At 33.4% G+C, this 18,352-nt stretch overlaps 1 protein-coding gene across 14 annotated transcripts in view; it reads left to right on the plus strand.

Annotated features, from left to right (window-relative positions):
* Window positions 1–18,352, plus strand: part of LOC127072822 (uncharacterized) — a 224,804-nt gene that overhangs the window by 193,927 nt on the left and 12,525 nt on the right. For all 14 annotated transcript variants that reach the window (XM_051013579.1, XM_051013583.1, XM_051013584.1 and 11 more), the window contains one exon: window positions 10,033–10,100. The gene's annotated coding sequence lies outside the window, so the exon portion shown is untranslated. The remainder of the gene's footprint in view (window positions 1–10,032; window positions 10,101–18,352) is intronic.

Consider the following 18,352-nt stretch of genomic DNA (forward strand, 5'->3'; position numbering starts at 1 on the left):
TCTCTCTTTTTCTCTGTCTTCCTATCTATCTATATATATATGTATATATCTCTCTTTGCGGACGGCTTACGTCGAGAACTGTCGTTGTGCTTTTCCAAGTATACGTTATAGTTAGTCGAGAGACTGTAGACTTTCTGAAAGTCTTGAAAGCTTTTGAAAACCAAGTTGCAACCATTCAATCTCCGCGTCGTTGCTAGTAGATATACTTTAGTTAAATTGAAATACGATTGCTCCAGGAAAAAAATAATTAATTTGAATCATAAAAGTGTATCTATAATGTTTTAAAAAATTCTATATTTATATAGATATTTCTAGTCGATAATGACGATTTATCATTCATCGATATAAATATGTTATTATAAAAAGATCGACTCCCTCCCTGTCTCTCTCTCTCTCTCTCTCTCTCTCTCTCTGTCTTTGTCTCTGTCTCTCTCTGTTCTCTCCCTTTATTGAAAGAACAAAAAGATATTTCCATACTAAAATGCTTGTTAAAGTTACTACGTATTTTCCTACATTTGCATTTATAGAATCTGAAATCCCGTTTGTTCTGCTCTGATCAAAAAACAGTTTCGATTACATTTCTCTTCGTATCCATTTTACAAAACATTGACGGAAAGATGCATTACGAAACATTTTAAAAGGTAATCGATGTTGAAACAAAGACGAGACGTTACTTTGAAGAAGGAAAAAAAATATTCTTTGAGGAAAGAAAGTATCGGGAAATACTGACGAATGTACACAAAGCTACTTTTACTGTTAAAAGAAAATGGGCATGCAGAAAGAGAATTGAAAAAAAGTTCGTAAAAGTAAGAAATATTGACAGTTTTCAAAATTCAGATATAACTTCAGTGTACCATTGGAGATCAATAAAATATATTTTCACTTGAAACCAAATTTGAATAGGTATATCATAGAAATAAAACGACAAGCCCTTCGTTATTCAGCCCCTGTTAAAATCTCTATTTTAATTATCCTTCTTCGTTTCGTTCGAATATATCCCTGGCAAACAGATCTGTATATCTGTAAATGCGGGGTGAGAGTTAATAGGTGTTGAACACGTCGTCTCGGCAGAGGTTAAACTTGGTATCGCATAGAGGAAAGAGGAGAGATGGGACTATGTCATGGTGGTGTATGTACGTCGTTACACGCGTCCACGTAAGTATATCGATGTTATATGCGGTTTCGTATACATGGGGTGGTTCGGTCAAATCGACGTTGGCTGGGCGGAGCACAAGTCACTCACAGCTGTCCCCTACACACGAACACCACGCATGCGAGGCATTAATCATATCGAGAACACCCTCTCTCCTCTTCCTCTCTTCTTCCTACTATCGCCGTTTCGAACCCACTCTATCTCTCTCCCCTATATCTCTCTGTCTTCGTTGCTCCCTTCTATGTCCGTACCGGTCCTTGCAACGTCCACCGATCATGCACATGCACGTTGCACGCATACTTGGAGTCCAGATAAGCTCCAAGTCGAGCCTAATGACGATGTCAATCACTGTTCGCGGTCTCGGCACCGATTTACAGCCGTTCTACCTCTCTTCCCAAACTTTTCAGTCGATTTTCGACTGCTCGCCGCACTCTTTTGGCAACTGAATTTCCGATGTTTCGTGGCTTCGAGGTTTATGAATGGGTTCGTGGCGTTTCATACTACATGAAAAGCGTTAGAGAAGAAGGGTGACCATTAAATCCGCAGGCGTTCTGGTTAATAACTCGTGGTAAAACGACTGAAGTCTAATCGTAGCACGGTTTCGTGTTTTGATTCGATATCAAAGCGTTGAATGAACGAATTGTATTCTTACAATGAGTTTTGTTAATACTTGAATATTAAAAGTCAAAATACACATACACATACACACGTACGCATATCGTCGAATATTCCATATTGTTTCATTTAATATTGTTCATCACTTTTTATTCGAAGGATGTGTAACTTCTGCTGCAGGTATGAACATAATGTAACTACAAGCATAATAAAGAAACACTGTCGACTTATTTCATCAGTGTATAAACTTGTGTAGGTTACAACCCTCTCGCGTATAACGTAACAAATGGGTTATTATATGGAACTTTTTTATGTGGTAAAGCTGACAAAAACAAGAATACTTATTATTATATTATTTAATTCTTATATTTTTATAATATTTACTTTAAGCATTCCGTTCTTTTTTTTTTAAGTTTTCTACTTGAAGTATTTTCTCATTTCTTCCACTATTCTCTTTGAAATATTTTTATTATTATGCTCAGTTTTTTCTTGCAAACATTTTCATTAATTGCGTTTATTTTCTCATATACACGAGCATATTTATTCAAATGTCTCAGCAGATAATAATTCTAATCGATAATCTATTATAAATTAGCGTTAAACCTTCACATTTTTTATTCTGAAAAATAAAATCGGATAGAAATAAAAAATGTAATAAATATAATATTTTTGTCTGTAATACGTTTTCTTGCAATAACTTTAATTCGTTCATTCGCGCATTCGTATATATAAATCCTTTTATATAAAAATCATTATATTTGTATATAACGATATAAATATGGGAAACTAAAAAGTGTGAGTTAATAACAATAGTATTTAAACACACATTAAGCCGATTATTGGGTTACAGCATAAAAGAGATACAACGTTGAAATCACACGCTTCGAGCGAAAGATGATGAACGATCTTAATGAGGATTTGAAATTTGCGAAACGAAGAAAAAGATATTATGATTTCATTTAACAGCAATACTTTTCGTATTTTATTTATCTTTATTAATTATTTTTCTTGTGGCCGCTCAATTCTTTAAAATTTAATAAACAATTTTTAAAATATATGAGTCGTTTATTATTGCGTTATTGGATTACAGAACTTTTCAAGTTCTTTAAGAAATCTTTCGGACCATCAAACTTTTCCAGACTTTATAATAATATGAGATGTAAAAAAAAACATTGGAGTAAACAACTACGTCTAAAAGATAATAAAAAAGTATGATAATAATTACAAACGATAACCAAGCAAACTTAATTTCTGATAAAACTTAAAAGACAACAACGAGTTTTATTTTCAAAGTTATTTTTTGCTCGTGTAAATGTCTGAGTTATATATCTGATATATTTGCCTTTTGTAAATAATTAAATACTCGTCTATTCAAAAATGTTACCTTCTTTTCAACCAAAAAAAGACGCGGTGATATTTATAGACGATATAATTAGATAGTATTGTTTAAGTGAATCTGACAAGCATCGATTCGATCGTCTTATTTCAAATGCAGCGAGTTATAATAACTACTGACTTATGTTATTCTCGTAGCACATGTCCAACGTTTGAAATTCTAATTTGTTCCCCATTAATTTAATAAGAACATGCAATGAGAGAGAATATCACGCGTAGGCATACGAGCGTGGAAAGCGATAAAAAGCTTTACTGCGATCGATGGAACGCCGCAGCTTTCGTGCTTGTCCCTCGTACATTCTTCTTTCAAACTTCTCAGGGAAAAAGCGTGCACTAATTTATGCAGATACAGATGCTCAGAATTTTTTTGCCATAGACATCATATGTAATAGCATTCGTTTACTTTAGATCGTAAGTAGAATTTTGTAACTTTATATTATTATCGAATTTATTTCCACTACGAAATGTCAATGAACACAAATGTGTCTTATTAATTTTCAATCGATTATTCTTTTATTAAGAATATTATTAATTATCAGAATCAATGATCAATCAAAAATCATAGTAATTACTAGAATCGTGATTGGAAAGTATATATGACGAAAGTATAAAATTCTTTCAACCGCGATCAATACGATGAATGACTTCTAAGTGCAAAATTGTTAATATAAATTTAAGACAAGGATATATATACGTTTGCTCGTGTAAAAGAAAGGTGTTAATTTCATCGCAGTTCGCTTATATTTTTCTGAGCCAGCTGTATGTCGAGTTACGTTGAGAGGGTTTACAAAAGTGTAATGGAAGAAATTAAGTCCCGTATAGTTAATTAAACGTCGCTACCGTAGAGATGTAATACAAGGTAACTTTCTCTCTTTTTTCTCGCCCTCTCCCTCACTCTCTTACTCACCCCTTCTCTTTCTCCCTCTCCCACTCTCTTTCTCTCTCTCTCTCTCTCTTTTTCTCTTTTTTTCTTTCTCTTTCTCTCCCTTTCATATAACGTGCAGCCTGTCTTTTGTCGTCGCGTGAGTCTGGAAAAGCGATGCGCGTATGCGACATTCGTCGCCGGACGGTTATTGTCCTACCCTTCGCCATCCCCGTCTACCTCTATTCGTATCTCGTAAACGACGAATTCAAAGAAATAAAAAGGCGAGAAATTTCCCCGTACTCGAGTTATTCGCCAAGCGTAAAATCACACTCGACGAAATAACTCGTTTGTTAGAATCGAGCGATCGGAGACACTAAAAAAATCGCTTAAAGTGTAAATTACCTCTTACGTATGTTTTTTCCTCGTCATTTTTTTCAGTACGTTGTACAAAGAAGTATTATAGTAATCGTGCTTGTCGATATTATTTCTCGATGAGTAATTCATTTGCAATTCGCGAAATGCAATTTGGCGAGCCAAATATTTTTTCCGAAACGTCCGTTGACAAAGTAATCACGTGTGAAAAAAGTTCGTGTCACCGGTTTAAATGCGAATTAGTGTAACAAAAAGAAAAAAAGAAAAAGTACCGGTTAGCTGGCGGCAACACATCTGTGCGAATTTTGATAAAAAAAAATTTGAATTGGCTGGCTCGTTTTCGCTCGTCGAGAAACGGCACTCGAAAACTAAGCTAGCTCGTAGAATTTCGACTCTGTGAAGGCTTACCACGTAAGCTTTCGTGAAATTCTTGTAATCCTCGAAATTGTAGAGACATAAAATACAAGAGAGAAAGAGAAAGAGAGAGAGAGAGAGAGAGAGAGAGAGAGAGAGACGACAACGATGCAAGAGGAAAGGAAAAGAGAAAGCTGGTGCTTCAACCGATTACTTCAATGCTCTTTAAATCTACTTAATTACTTGGAAATAGACCCACACCGACTTAAAACATGCCCGAAAATTCGAGTAGTGGATAAACTCGTAGCTTTATTTACCTTCGTGATCGACTGGTATTTCGGCGGATAAAATCGAGTATCTTTTGTCTCTCTCTTTCTCCCTCTCTTTTGTTCTTATTCTCTCTTGACGAGAAACGATAACATTTCCTCCCGCACTTTTGTCGTCGTTCCGACAGCAGGAAGAGTCGTTTGAACTTACGACACGGACGACGATAAACTCGTTTCTTCGCTGTCCTCTTCTTTATTTCTTCCCTCACTTTCCTCTCATTCTCTCCTTACTCTTTCTCCCTCGACTTTTTCTTCCCCACTCCGCCGGTTGCAGTCTTATCTCAAAAGGAAACGAAGATATTTCGAACGATGGGGTCAGAGAGTAATCCAAAGTTGAAAGGTCTTTCGATCTTTCTTCCTCCTCCTTTCGCCTCCTCCTTCTCCTTTTCTCTTCTATTCTTTTATTTTCTCTTTTCTACCGGCAATAAGCAGTAGTACGCGTAAAAACGATTTCGCCGTTTGCCCGTTCCACGGCTTTCGAAATTGCCTTTACAGTTGATTCTACGTACCACGTGAGTAAGCTACGATGATCAAAATCCTTTTCTATCTTGTACTGTCGCATTTTCAATAATTCCGATATCGTTCCTTTCCTTTTCTTTCGGCTTTAGTAGTTCCGGATAAGATATAAGTATATCTCTATAATCAGATTAAACGACTACCATTTAGATTTTCTAATTTGACTCGAGATCATTCGATTATCTTTATTTAAAAAGGAAAGAATAAAAAAAGAATTCATTCCTCGAGCTGAGTCACAAGCTCGTATAGCCTCACGTTCGTATAACTCGATTCGGTTGGGCATAAACCTTTATTAAAAAAGGATCGAGAAAATGAAGAGGAAGATTACAGGACGCTAGAGAATATTATAGCGAATATTGAATTCGATTTGCGAAGAGTACAATGAAATGAGACGAAGAGAAGGATATGGAACTCTCGAAGCACTCTGATTGAAAATAGTTCGGGTTCAATCTCGGTCCATGTAGAGACTTTCCCGAGTGCTCCTGAATAAACACTGACTTTCTCGCTTCTCCGCACGAGAATCAATTCTGCGGGCTAAGCGAGGTGCTAAGTTCCTTCTGTAAGAGCGAGTCATAGAGATACGAGAAGGTGAGAGAAAGAGAGAGAGAGAGAGAGAGGAGAAGTAGAGTGAGCATAAAATTTAAAGATCGGAGCACGTCGTTTCCCCCAAAGAATCGTCGACGATTCTCTCTACTCTTTTTACTTTTCCAACTCTTTCATTTTCTTTTAAAGACGAAAATAAAAAAGCAAAAGGAGTTGGTGAAAAATCGACGGTACGATCTATCGATACGCACTGAAAAGCACTACACTCGTTTCGCTCATCCATCATATTTAAGATTTCGGATTAGATCGCGTATCCATTTAAAAAGAAACTCGCAAGAATCTTCTTTCTTAACTCCCGCGAGATATCTCGCTTTCCCAATCGAGAAAACTGCAAGAGAATCCTACTAGTCGAGCGATTTGTTTTGCAGTCTTTTCCTCGATAAGAATCCTTACAAATCGATGTATCTTTTCGGATATTCCCGACGTTCATCTTTCTTTTCCTTTCATCCCTCTCTCGTTCTCTTTTTCTCCTTTATTCTTTTCTTTTTCTTTTCTTTTTTTTTCCTTTCTCTCCCAATGAAACGTTTGAAGTGCAGACAGTTTCATCGACAGGTGCCTTCACTTTTATTCTAAAAATTCTCATCGATCTCTTTAATTCATCTGCATTATTTATTATATTCTACATCTATCCATTATTTCTATTTCCACGTTATTTTATTCGTTATCTTTTATAATTACGAATTGATATTTGGTTTAATATTCGGCGTCGAAAAATTTCTAAATGTCAGAATTTCAAAGATATAAAAGGAGAGTATACTTTTAATAATAATAATAATCATGATGCATTAATAATTGTCTGATTAAAATTCCAACTTATTGAAAGTTCTATATTAAATTACAAAGCAATTAAATATAAAGCAGTTCTCTTAAAATAAAACTATTATATTTATTATGTATCTTTGAAACTACACTCGCTATTATTGACTCTCATTTCTCGAAAGATCTGTATTACACCGTAGAAAAATATTTAGAAATGTTCAAACGTACTATTACTTATTAGCAGTCAAAGTTTGCTTTAAACAATTTTCCATAATGGTACATCAGATCTTCTATTACATTCTCTGTCTCTATCTCTCTCTCTCTTTCTTTCTCGTTCATTCTCTTTCAAACTATTTGCCGAAACTAATTTTTTTCAGGAATCAAAGTTGCATGTAAAAGAAAGAGAGAGAGAGAGAGAGACAAAAGTTAGAGAGATACAATAAAACATAAACGGAAAAAATTGACGTCTGGTTTCCTTTGGGCATTGGAAAATTTGTATTCCAACTTCTTTTAACAATTTCAGAAATTCGGTAATTACGATCTTCCTGATAGTCTTATGAGAATTTCGATAATTAATCGAACTTATCGGTTTAAGAACAAAATAGATAGAAGGAGAAACTTGATCAGATGTTGACTATTTGGCTATCGGATTTCTCAATACTTGGCTAACGATTAGAGAAGAGAAAAAGAGAAAGAAGGAAAAGGTTATGATTAATGATAGGGTATCAAAGAGAAAATGACTTAAATTAATGAGTGTCGAGACGAACGATTTAAACCATTATTCCATGCCGAAAAGTGAAATTTTCTCAGTGGTTCGTCGGTTGTACGAATTTTGCTATCAAAACCGATCGTCGTTCGAACTCTGACAAATATTTACCATTCCGAAATGGAAGGAGCGACATATATTTTACTGTACGTGTGTACATAGTCGTATGCCATTGGTAAATCATGTGTTTCCTGTCGATGATATATCGATTCAAATTTGTTGTTTAGACCGTGTTCGTTAAAGAGGATAGTCCAAATGACGAAGTAAAAATTCGCTGCAATTTATTTCTCTATCTGATATAACTTTATTTCGTTTATTATATTTTTTATAAATCATCTATTATATCTATATATATCAATTCAATTCATGTTTCGTAGAAAAAAAAGTCAATAGATAATGTTAGCAAATTGCAAAAAAATGATTTAGCATACATAATGTTGTTCTTTCATATTTTCTTAACGTAATAAACTAGAAAGAAAAAAAAAAATATTGCCTGATGGCCAAAAGATTTGTAAATATTGCTTTCATATGATGCTGTGTCTTACGTACACACATAAAACAGCGTTCTCGACATCGTGCTTCAACTTCTCGTTTTTCTTTCCTGTCTTATTTACGTTTTCCATCCTCTTCCCATCTTCTTTTCCTCTTTTATATCATCTTGCACGAATAACTATCTTTACCATCAGCGTTTCGTTTTCTCCGCAAAATTTCTTTTCTCTCACGAGTGTTACTTTTGACCTCTTTTCGCGGCTGATCTTTAAAATCATTTAATTCGTATTATGCCAGCTGCCAAAAGAAACGGAGCTAGCAAGAGCTACACGAGTATTTCACACGAAATTGAGGGAAGAAAGTAGAGTTTGTGTGGTTCTTTTTGGTTCTTTTCAATACGACAAAATAGAAAGAAAAAAAAAGAAAGAGAGAAAAGAGAAAGAGAACGACTTAAAAAAAAAAAAGATAAAAGATTTCGTATTCCATTGAAATTATATCTATAACAACTTAATTAGAATATTTCGCTGGGAAGAATATACATACATTCGTAATATACATATGTAAAACTTACCTTTTAATTTTTTAATTAAATTTACCGATAAGTAAGTGAAACAGTAAGAAAATTAAATAAATAAATAAATAAATACATACATACATACTACATGCATAAAATCTTGTTACGTGATTCGAAAGGAATCTTTAAGATGGTAGAAAAACGAGAAGGAAATAGAGGAAGAGCGAGTAGAATAGAAAGAAAAGAGGAAAGTTACTTTCGCGTTATCTTTAACGTTCATTTTAATGAACCATCAGCCCATTATACTTTCACGAAAATGGGAGAAACGATGATGTTTCGCTGTGTCGTCGGTTTTTGCATTTATCACCTATAATTAGGTCGTGTTCAACGTTAAAACTCGTCTAATGTAATTTTTTATACGTGCTTTCGCCATCACCGTTGTCGTCGTCGTTGTCCTCGCTGTCCTCATTTTCATTCTTGTCCTCTTCGTCTTAGGATAATTAAATTCTATTCTACCTCCTCATCGCGTGTAACGAATATCGCGAGCGGGAAAGGCGGTAAGTTTGTAAAAGGCGGTATAATGTTAGAACCACGATGCTAATGTACTCTCGTTATGAAACAGAGAAGGATTGAGACAGAAATAGAAAGAGAGAAAAAATAATACGCGTTTAAACAACTAATTTATAAGAAATTATCTACATCTGAATGAAATTAATGTTTTAATGATCGTTCAGAAAATGATTAATATGTGCCTGATTAAATTAGTTTCTATAGTGTTTATACTGATAATATATATTTATTGGAAATAGAGATATCCTATAATAAAATAGGCATTGTGAATATTGAATAATATATATATAAAGAGAGAGAGAGAGAGAGAGAGAGAGAGAGAGAGATTAGCTTAGATTTATAGCACGTCAATATGATGGGTTCGTTGAGATCCGCCTTTCTTTTCCAATTAGCGTGGTCATGGAACTGGAGAATCAGAAGTACTGGAATAAGTGGAAAAGAGAATAAAGATTTCAAACAGTCAAAATAAGTTATACAATAGAGAATGATACACAATACACAAACCTTTCGAAAGGGTTTTAATTTTCTTTGCTAATTGACGTTGTTTGTTATTTCCTTTTAATCAGTCTCATATCTTTCAAATATTATCGTACAATAATTACTTATGTACCAACATAAATCGATACAATGTTTGAAAACTAGTATATGCTAGTATAATTTATAATGCAAATCATTTTTATCCTAAAACAAATACGCAAAATATAATTTTATTAAAGATAATATTTTGGCTTTCAGAATCCATCTCGAAAGAAGTGAAACTAGCGTTCGGCTAGAAGGACGTTTCCAGATTACTCAGATCGAGTGTAAGTTTATGATCTAATATAATTTATTTTTGGCTAATTTTAAAAATTAGATAATAAATTCGAAATATTTGAATTAGATAATAAATTAAATTCCAAAATATGGAAATAGATAATATTTTCCAAACATACTAAATTTAATTCTTATAAAAGATACTGCAGTACCTCGTTACATTTTCAAAGGAGAAAATAATAATACGCTTAGACAGATAAAACTTTTGGGTAGATCTATTATATTAAAGAGACTAGATTCAATAAATGATACATTTCGTCGTATAAAAATATGAGGTACAATTATTCTGCCTGGTAAAATAATACATTATACTTAGAAAGAGGATTGAGAGAATGTTCTATTATTAATTAATCAATTTCCGGTATACAATACGATCTAATTCCGTTTTAATATACGACGTGGACGACTCCAACAAGGTCCGGAGATTGAAGATAAATTCGTAGGATTAATTCGGATGGCCAAAATTGAGTACACCGAATAGAATCGATCGTCGTTCAAAGTTTAGTTAAAGTCCAAGCGATAGTTCCTCGTGAAATTCGATAGTTTAAGTTTAACTGAAGTTCTTCCGTTTTGTAATCTTAAGGATAAGATCGATGTCATTTAAAGTAGGTATTGGAAAGTCGCAAGATTAAAACATGGTCATTTTCGATATCGAATTTCTTAATTAATTTGTTGTACTGATATTAAGTATGATTAAACTTCGGTATCAATAGTAAATAATTCTAATATTAACAATCACGATTGATAAGTTTTTTGACATCGAAAGATCGATTGTGTTTCGAGTTAAAACGTTTCTACGAAAAGCTTGTTACATTGTTAAGCCAACTTGTCATCAATTTTATTCCCGAACTATATCGTGTTTCCTTCCACCATACATAACCATTCATTCACGTAGAAACTTATTGTATTCAACGTAACGATCACCGTTCGAAGCTTTTCTGCCAATAGAACAATACCGAGAGATACACATTCGTCGAGTCTCCGATAAAATCTATGTATTATTTTCACCGAAACTATGGAAAAATTGTTTGAAAGAGCACAGATAGAAAAGGAAAAAATCATAGATAAGAATAACGGTAAATAACAGCGAATTATCGAATTGCATTCATTAAACTAAGATCTAATTTTCCAAAGAACGAGACAAGTTTGTGAATTAGCTTCGCTTATGAATGTCGTCCATATATTTGTGTGCGTCTAGGTATGTGTGTACGTCTCTCTATGTATTTGTGTTGGATAAGGCGAAAGAACTTTCTGATACTTTCATGCGACTTGGAGTTAATAACAACTGTGCGTCTCGCGACGAACTTGCTAAAGAAAAAAAGATGCAAGAGAAAGAGAGAAGGAAAGAGAGAGAAGGATAGAAAGAGAGAGAAAAAGAGAAAGAGAGAGAAAGAAAGAGAGAAAGAGAGAGAAGTAAGTAGTATTCCTCGCTCTAGATTTATAAGACGATTCGGACTTATTTGAAAAGTTGATGCAATTCCGCGGCCATGGCACACAGCCCGTAAATATCCGAGAAACTCTGAACTCAAGGAATAATGTACCCTAGCTTTATTGCAGGACTGTTTGCATAACTGTTAGATGCATTTCGATATGTAGCTATGGAAAGCCAATGACAATATGGCCAAATGCATCTGGCTTTTATCGGTACGCTCTACAAAATTCAGTAGTCATATCTCGTATTTCGTGAAAAAGTATGGAGAAGATGTATGTATCATAAATTGAAAGTTGAACATACAGTATAAGAATTTCGAAATCTTTTATCTTTATCTTTTGATATATCTTTATATAGGTCTTTGATTAAATTCGAGAGGAAAAGATATCATTCTTGAATAAAATTCTCCTTTTTAAATTACAACATATAATTCTGATGCTTTGATAACTCATTTAATCGTTTGTCTCTTATAACGTATTAACAGAAATTTGTGAATAGAAAAAATTTATGACGTATTAGACTTGTCATGTTTTACAAAACGATATTTTTTTCTAAGCTTCACGATTAATCGTTAGAAAAAGAACGTAATGAAAAAGAAGATACGATTCATAGCGGGTAGTTGGTTGTCTCTTGTTCCTGCATTATTGTTATAGAATGAAAGACCTACTAAGAAATTGTTTTGAATTCATCATGTTTCTCTGTCCGGGAGATTCTCTGTAAACCCTACATTCTCTCTCTCTCTCTCTCTCTCTCTCTCTCTCTCTCTCATAGGTAAATGAAAAATATCCAGGTAACTTCATTCCTTTTTGATACCTACATAGTTCAAATTAATTAAAAAAAAAAAAACAGAAACACGCATATTAAGAAATCGTAAATTAAAATCAAATAAAAAAAGTTCATAGGATAAAGAATCACAGAGATCGTAATTCATATCAAGTATAAGATTTTTCGTGCATCGCGAAGGATTTTCGTGACTTCATTATATTTAATAATAAGTGTATGACCAAATGGTAGGAGAACGTTCGTGTTCAGACAGCGGTAACTCTTTTCTAGAATCACGTTTTTAAGAACCACTCGTTTGAGATTGTATCCAAGCGTGTTTTCAGAATGTTCGAAAAATTCCATAAAAATCTCTTGACATTCCGCGAGTCTGGGGAACGCGATCGTTGACGCCATCGGCCATTCGAGTAAAGCGTAAGGAAGCCGACTATCAGAAAATGTTATAACCAAAAATATTCTCTTTTACCTTGTAAACGCTTCGTCGTATTCCGACCTACGTACAATTTGTTAATACAACGTGGCGTGAGTAAAAAGTATTAAAGCATTTTTACTTACAAAAATTCTTCTCGAGGCTAAGTAATATATTAAGGTATTATCAAGTACGTAATATCTTTTCGTGACGCGAACCAAATTACCTCAAGAGGATTACCATGAAATTATTTTCTCGGGTCAAAGTACAACTATACAATAAACCTAATATCCTTCTATCTCATCTCGCTTGCGTAACGATCTCTACATGTGCATTTTTCCTTTCTTTTAAACCGTAAATCGTAAATCTGAATGAATACTTTTACATATTACTAATCTATAGACATTATGTACGGTTATCGCAGTAACATGTATACCCTGTAATTCCTTCCTATAAATATGTGGTTTTTTCGTTGTACAAAATATCAACGATTGTTTTTTTAAGTTTCTACATCTTAAATATAAATACATAATTTGTACATTTTACTTCCTTCTTTCTTCTTTTTTTGTTTTAAATACTCGCACATATAAATTCTTTGTATTATCGCTGAATGCGATTCATCACAGACGTTATCTTTCTTAATGCAGCTTTAAGATAATCTTAGCGATCCCTTAGCAAACAGCTGCACGCCTTTACCAACCCCTTCGTGCAGCTGCGACCACCGTTTTGGTAAGCCGAAGGCTTTATTGTACCAATACATTTGTCTAATAATACGAATTTTAGTAATTACAAACGACGCACTTGTCTAAAGTCGAACATAAGTCGGACGTATAACACATTACGTTATCTATTAGATAGTAAGACGAATCGTTGAAGCTTCGAATTCAGAAGCTCATTCGGATATTTTCAAAAAAAAGTAATCGTAGTTGAAATAATAAATAAAATTCAATAAGAGAACAAGAAAATTCATTGATACGAATTCAATATCTTTCAAAAATATAGTTCTCTATAAAATAGAAATAAAACTCATTTTACTATCTCTAAGAAAATTCCTAAAAGACCGAATATTACGATCGAAATTCGAGAGGAAACATCCTCTCGATGTAAATCTCTAATATTGTTTATTATCTTATCTATTGGTTGACATTTCTATACAGATTTCTACATTGTTTCATACGACCGTCATTCTTCCTTATGATCCTCTGCAAAAGCAGATGGTACTCTATAATCACGAATACTATGTAATACGCTTGTCGATGTACTTGCTCGATACATATAAATGTTCAAATGCGGATACCATTTACGTGTAATACGTTGAAACACATCTATAGATTTCTGAGATTATATAAAGGAACATTAGCACCCCTTAAGCATACTAGCAGGTGTATATGGACTCGACACAAATATTAATACCTTCTGTTCGGTATCCTAGCATAACCTTTCCTCCTTCTCTCTTCCCTCCCTGTCTCCTTCTCTTTTCATCTGAGTTTCCAAGTTTCTATCTTTATCTTTCTCTGTATATACGTATATCTATATATAAATGTATAGACAACTTTACACAGCAAACTGTAAAAACATACGATAGGAAGGAAAACCCTTTGTTACAATTCAGATCCAGATTTTACCAGATATTCTTATAACCTTTCTAAGAAAGTCTCTACTTAATTTTCTCTAAATAATATTACAACGAGATTTGTCGTAATACGTACATATTGAAAATGGTTTAGAGAAAAGAAAATAACTAAGAAGGATTAAAAAAAAAAAAATAGATATTAGACGAGGTTTCGATCTTTTGAAAAAAACTGAAATAAACAATAGATTAATGTAAAGAAATAATAATAATAAAATAAATAAATAAAACTAACGTAAAGGAATTTAGATACAGAACGTTTATCTCTGACAATTTTCTAAATCTTCATGTTAGCTAAAGATTCAAATTTCTTAAGAGTGAATTTTGATAAAAAAATTCTACTTATAAAAGTAAATCGGTATAATCTGTCTAATCGTAACGCATGTATCTAATCGTATATGTTCCCTGAAAAATACGTTCAGAGAAACTCGACTTACGTCTCAAGAGAAATTCAAGGAAATCTCTGTAACGAGCTTGACAGCAGAGCTACAGAGATTAATCGTAAGATAGTGAAACTCTATAGTCATTAGTGGATCTTCTTGAGTGTAGGTATTAAGTTCTCTAATCAGAATACGATACTCTATACTTCTACGCATGAAAGAGAAATCGCCGATTAATAGTCATTACTATTCGATGAAAGTATTCAATGGATAAACAAAGGAAAAGAATGAATAAAACACGAAGTGTAATTCGTTTCATTGTAATTTCCACTTTGACTTTTCAATTATATTCGACTCGATATTTAATAATTTATAATTCGAACAAAAAAGAAAAAAAAAATGATGAAGGGACAGATGGCTCTTCCGATAGATTTACTTTTCGTTAGAAGAAAAGGGAAAAAAAATAATGGCGAATAAATTAAACATCAATTTGCTCGTTCGAAATTAATTCATCGGAATTTTTTTCAATAATTCTTAAACGAGTTCGAACGACATACTCGTTATTATTGTCTAAAGCGTATGTACGATGACAGATATGAAAGAAAACTATTTTAAATCGGTATCGATAACGTTTTCTAGGCGTTCCTGAGAATATGAAAAACGTTAAACGATCATACATCGAGTATCGAACGACATTATTCATACGTAATCGATTAGCAAAGAGTTATCGACGAATGGACGACCTCTGGTTCAGAGAGTTCACGAGTTTCGTTGAGCTGACACGACGATATTCGCGTTATTATTAGAAAATGCAAGATTAAAGCGACGCCTTCTTTATCGATCGATTCCGCGTCGGTGGCCGGTAGACGATTAATCGAACGCGACACCCTATTTCTCAATACGTGCAAACTCCACGAATGTACGAGAAGAACTAACGCTGTGTTTGTTGACAGGCTGATGGTAGACAGATATCTTGTTTACATTAGCGATAACTCTCTACGTTCGTAAATATTTCTTTTACCTTAAAGTCTACAAATGTAGAGCTAACTTTACAACCTTTTATTTCTCTTTTATTTTTTTCCTTTCTCTTTTCTCTTTACGATATTTTCTACGTTAATAAATATTATCTTTTCTGAGAATATATTGCGAATCACGGTCAATGTAAAAGGAAAAATGTATCGAATATAAATTCACAAGTTTAAAATCTACCATTTCTGCAAGTCCTAAGTACTTTTTTCAATCGATGAAACCAACTTTTTACAAAACTTAACCGATCCTTCGGGTATCCATGTACTTCTTTCTTTCGCTTCTTTCTTTTCTTTTTTGTCTTAACTTTAAGACGATATCAATCCTTCTTCCGAAAGTATTAAAAATGATTATGAAAACTTTCTCATCGTCTTTCCGGTCACAGAGCATAGCTACGTAATAGAAACTGTAGCCAGAAACTGAGCGTTATTCGGGAATCAAAAGAAAGAGGTGAGAAACTTTTGCGTAATAAGTATCGAATAAGCGAGAAAATTGTAGCAAACTGCGCATGCGTCCTTCCCTTTTTTTCATTCTATACAAGTGTTTTCTTTCTGCCTCCCTCTCTCTTTCTCTCTTTCATTTCTCCGAAGAAAAAACTGAACCAACCAAAGTTCAGAGCCACTTACCTTGTCCGAGAAATCGTAAAGTTTTTAGAAAGTTCTAAATTGAAAATTAAAAATAAGAGATCGGAGATATCGTTTTTATAAGCCTGGGATACAGCTTACCCCTATCTACTTCCTTTTTTCATTTTAACACAAGATAACTTTTATACTATATTTTTCTTTTTCAAAAATTCTCTGCATTTTACGATCGTTTTTTTACTTAATTCGTTACTAACTGTTAATGCGTTAAGGTAATATAATGATTATTTATTTTCCATTGTGACACTAATAATCGAATTTCAATCTGAATAAAATTGGAACGGAAATATGTATTTTTTATAAATCTTCCAAATGGATTTTCAATTTATTTTAGGTTAAATTTATCTTTTATTTCTCTCTTGTTTTTTTTCTCTTTCTTCGAGTAGTCTTCATATTTGAAAAAAATATAATAAAGTGATAGAAAATTATCATTCGGCCGATGCAGCGGAAGCTTTGCTCGATGAAACTCATTCGACTGCATTATCCAGGTCTCTCTGCTCGGCCGAGTAACACGTAACTCGGTCGATGCCTTGCTTTAAGTTAGTGTTCATGCTCATGAACACACACACACACGTACATACGACACGCACACGCATGAACGAACGAGCGTATATCGAAGGGTTTTTCACGGGTGATTAAACTCAAAGTGCTCTTGAATCCTGTATAAGAGCCACGGACAAAGTGAAAACAGTGGGGGCAGCAATGGCGATGACGACGATGACTAAGGTGAACTTAGCACCTTCATACACTCATACACCTATACTTGTCGAAATATTAAACGAAGAATAGCTAAAAAGGACCAATGTTTCCATCTTTCATACTTTCATATTTTCACGCTGGTATATATTTCATCTTTCTGTTTTTATTATTACAGAGGTAATAATATTTTCGTAATTGTCCTTAAGTTTTTTTACATGTATCTGCGAATGATTTTCTTATACGTTGGACTATTTGTACGTTTTCGATAGACGTAATGTATATCGATTTCGTTCGTTTTAATCTTTTTCGAACATTTTCCAATTTCAGTAACGTCCCTTTCAATTACAAATAAGATTCTATTCGGTCGTACTTCTTAAGAAGGAGGAATTATTTTACATTCGAAACTATATAAAAATTCAAACCATTATCGTCAAATAGGACGAATTAAATTTATACCGGTTGGATCGGTAAGAACGTTACAGTTGGTGGTAAAGTATCATTTGTTTGATGTTCAACTTTTTATTAACATTATACAAATATTATAAGTACTAATATTGTATGTAAAATCTACTATTGTATATATAGACATTTTACAAATAATTTGTATAAGTCTTAATACCTTCGCAAAAGTTTAAGATTTGAACTAACTCGCTAATCTATCCTTGAGTTATATCGCAAAACAAACAAATAAATTTGTGGATATAAAAAGAAATATATATTACGGTACATTTAAGTATCAAACTTTTATCTCTTCACTCACGAACATAATTTTAATTACGAACTATTCTCATGCGATTCTAAACTTCCTTTACATCTCTAACCAAATTACAGAAACGAAAAGAGACTGTTTTGAAAACAACTGTTCGCAAGTTTATAGAAAATACATTTCCAGCTGGAAACCATTATTTCAGTGTATACATATAGTCTATTGCGATATCGCTATACTTGTTTCTACCATCGAACGAAAGTGCTTAATCGTATTCACGACGATTTCGTTTTGCAAACGAAAGCCTCGCTTGTTTTTTTTTTTATCCTCATCCCTTCGATTGTTTCGATCCGCATTTCGAGTAGCTATTCTAGACAAGTAGAAAATACAATGTGGTAACTGCGTTCGCTCGATCAATAATCCAATTCGTTATCATTCAATCCTAAACGCTGATCGTTTCCAAAAAATTCTTGCATCAAAGACTTGTATAAAAATCAAATCGAACAAAAGTATCAAGTTACGGCAGGTGTTGCGAATCG

This window comes from Vespula vulgaris, chromosome 2, assembly GCF_905475345.1.
Source record: "Vespula vulgaris chromosome 2, iyVesVulg1.1, whole genome shotgun sequence".
In the NCBI taxonomy this organism is placed as follows: Eukaryota; Metazoa; Arthropoda; class Insecta; order Hymenoptera; family Vespidae; genus Vespula; species Vespula vulgaris.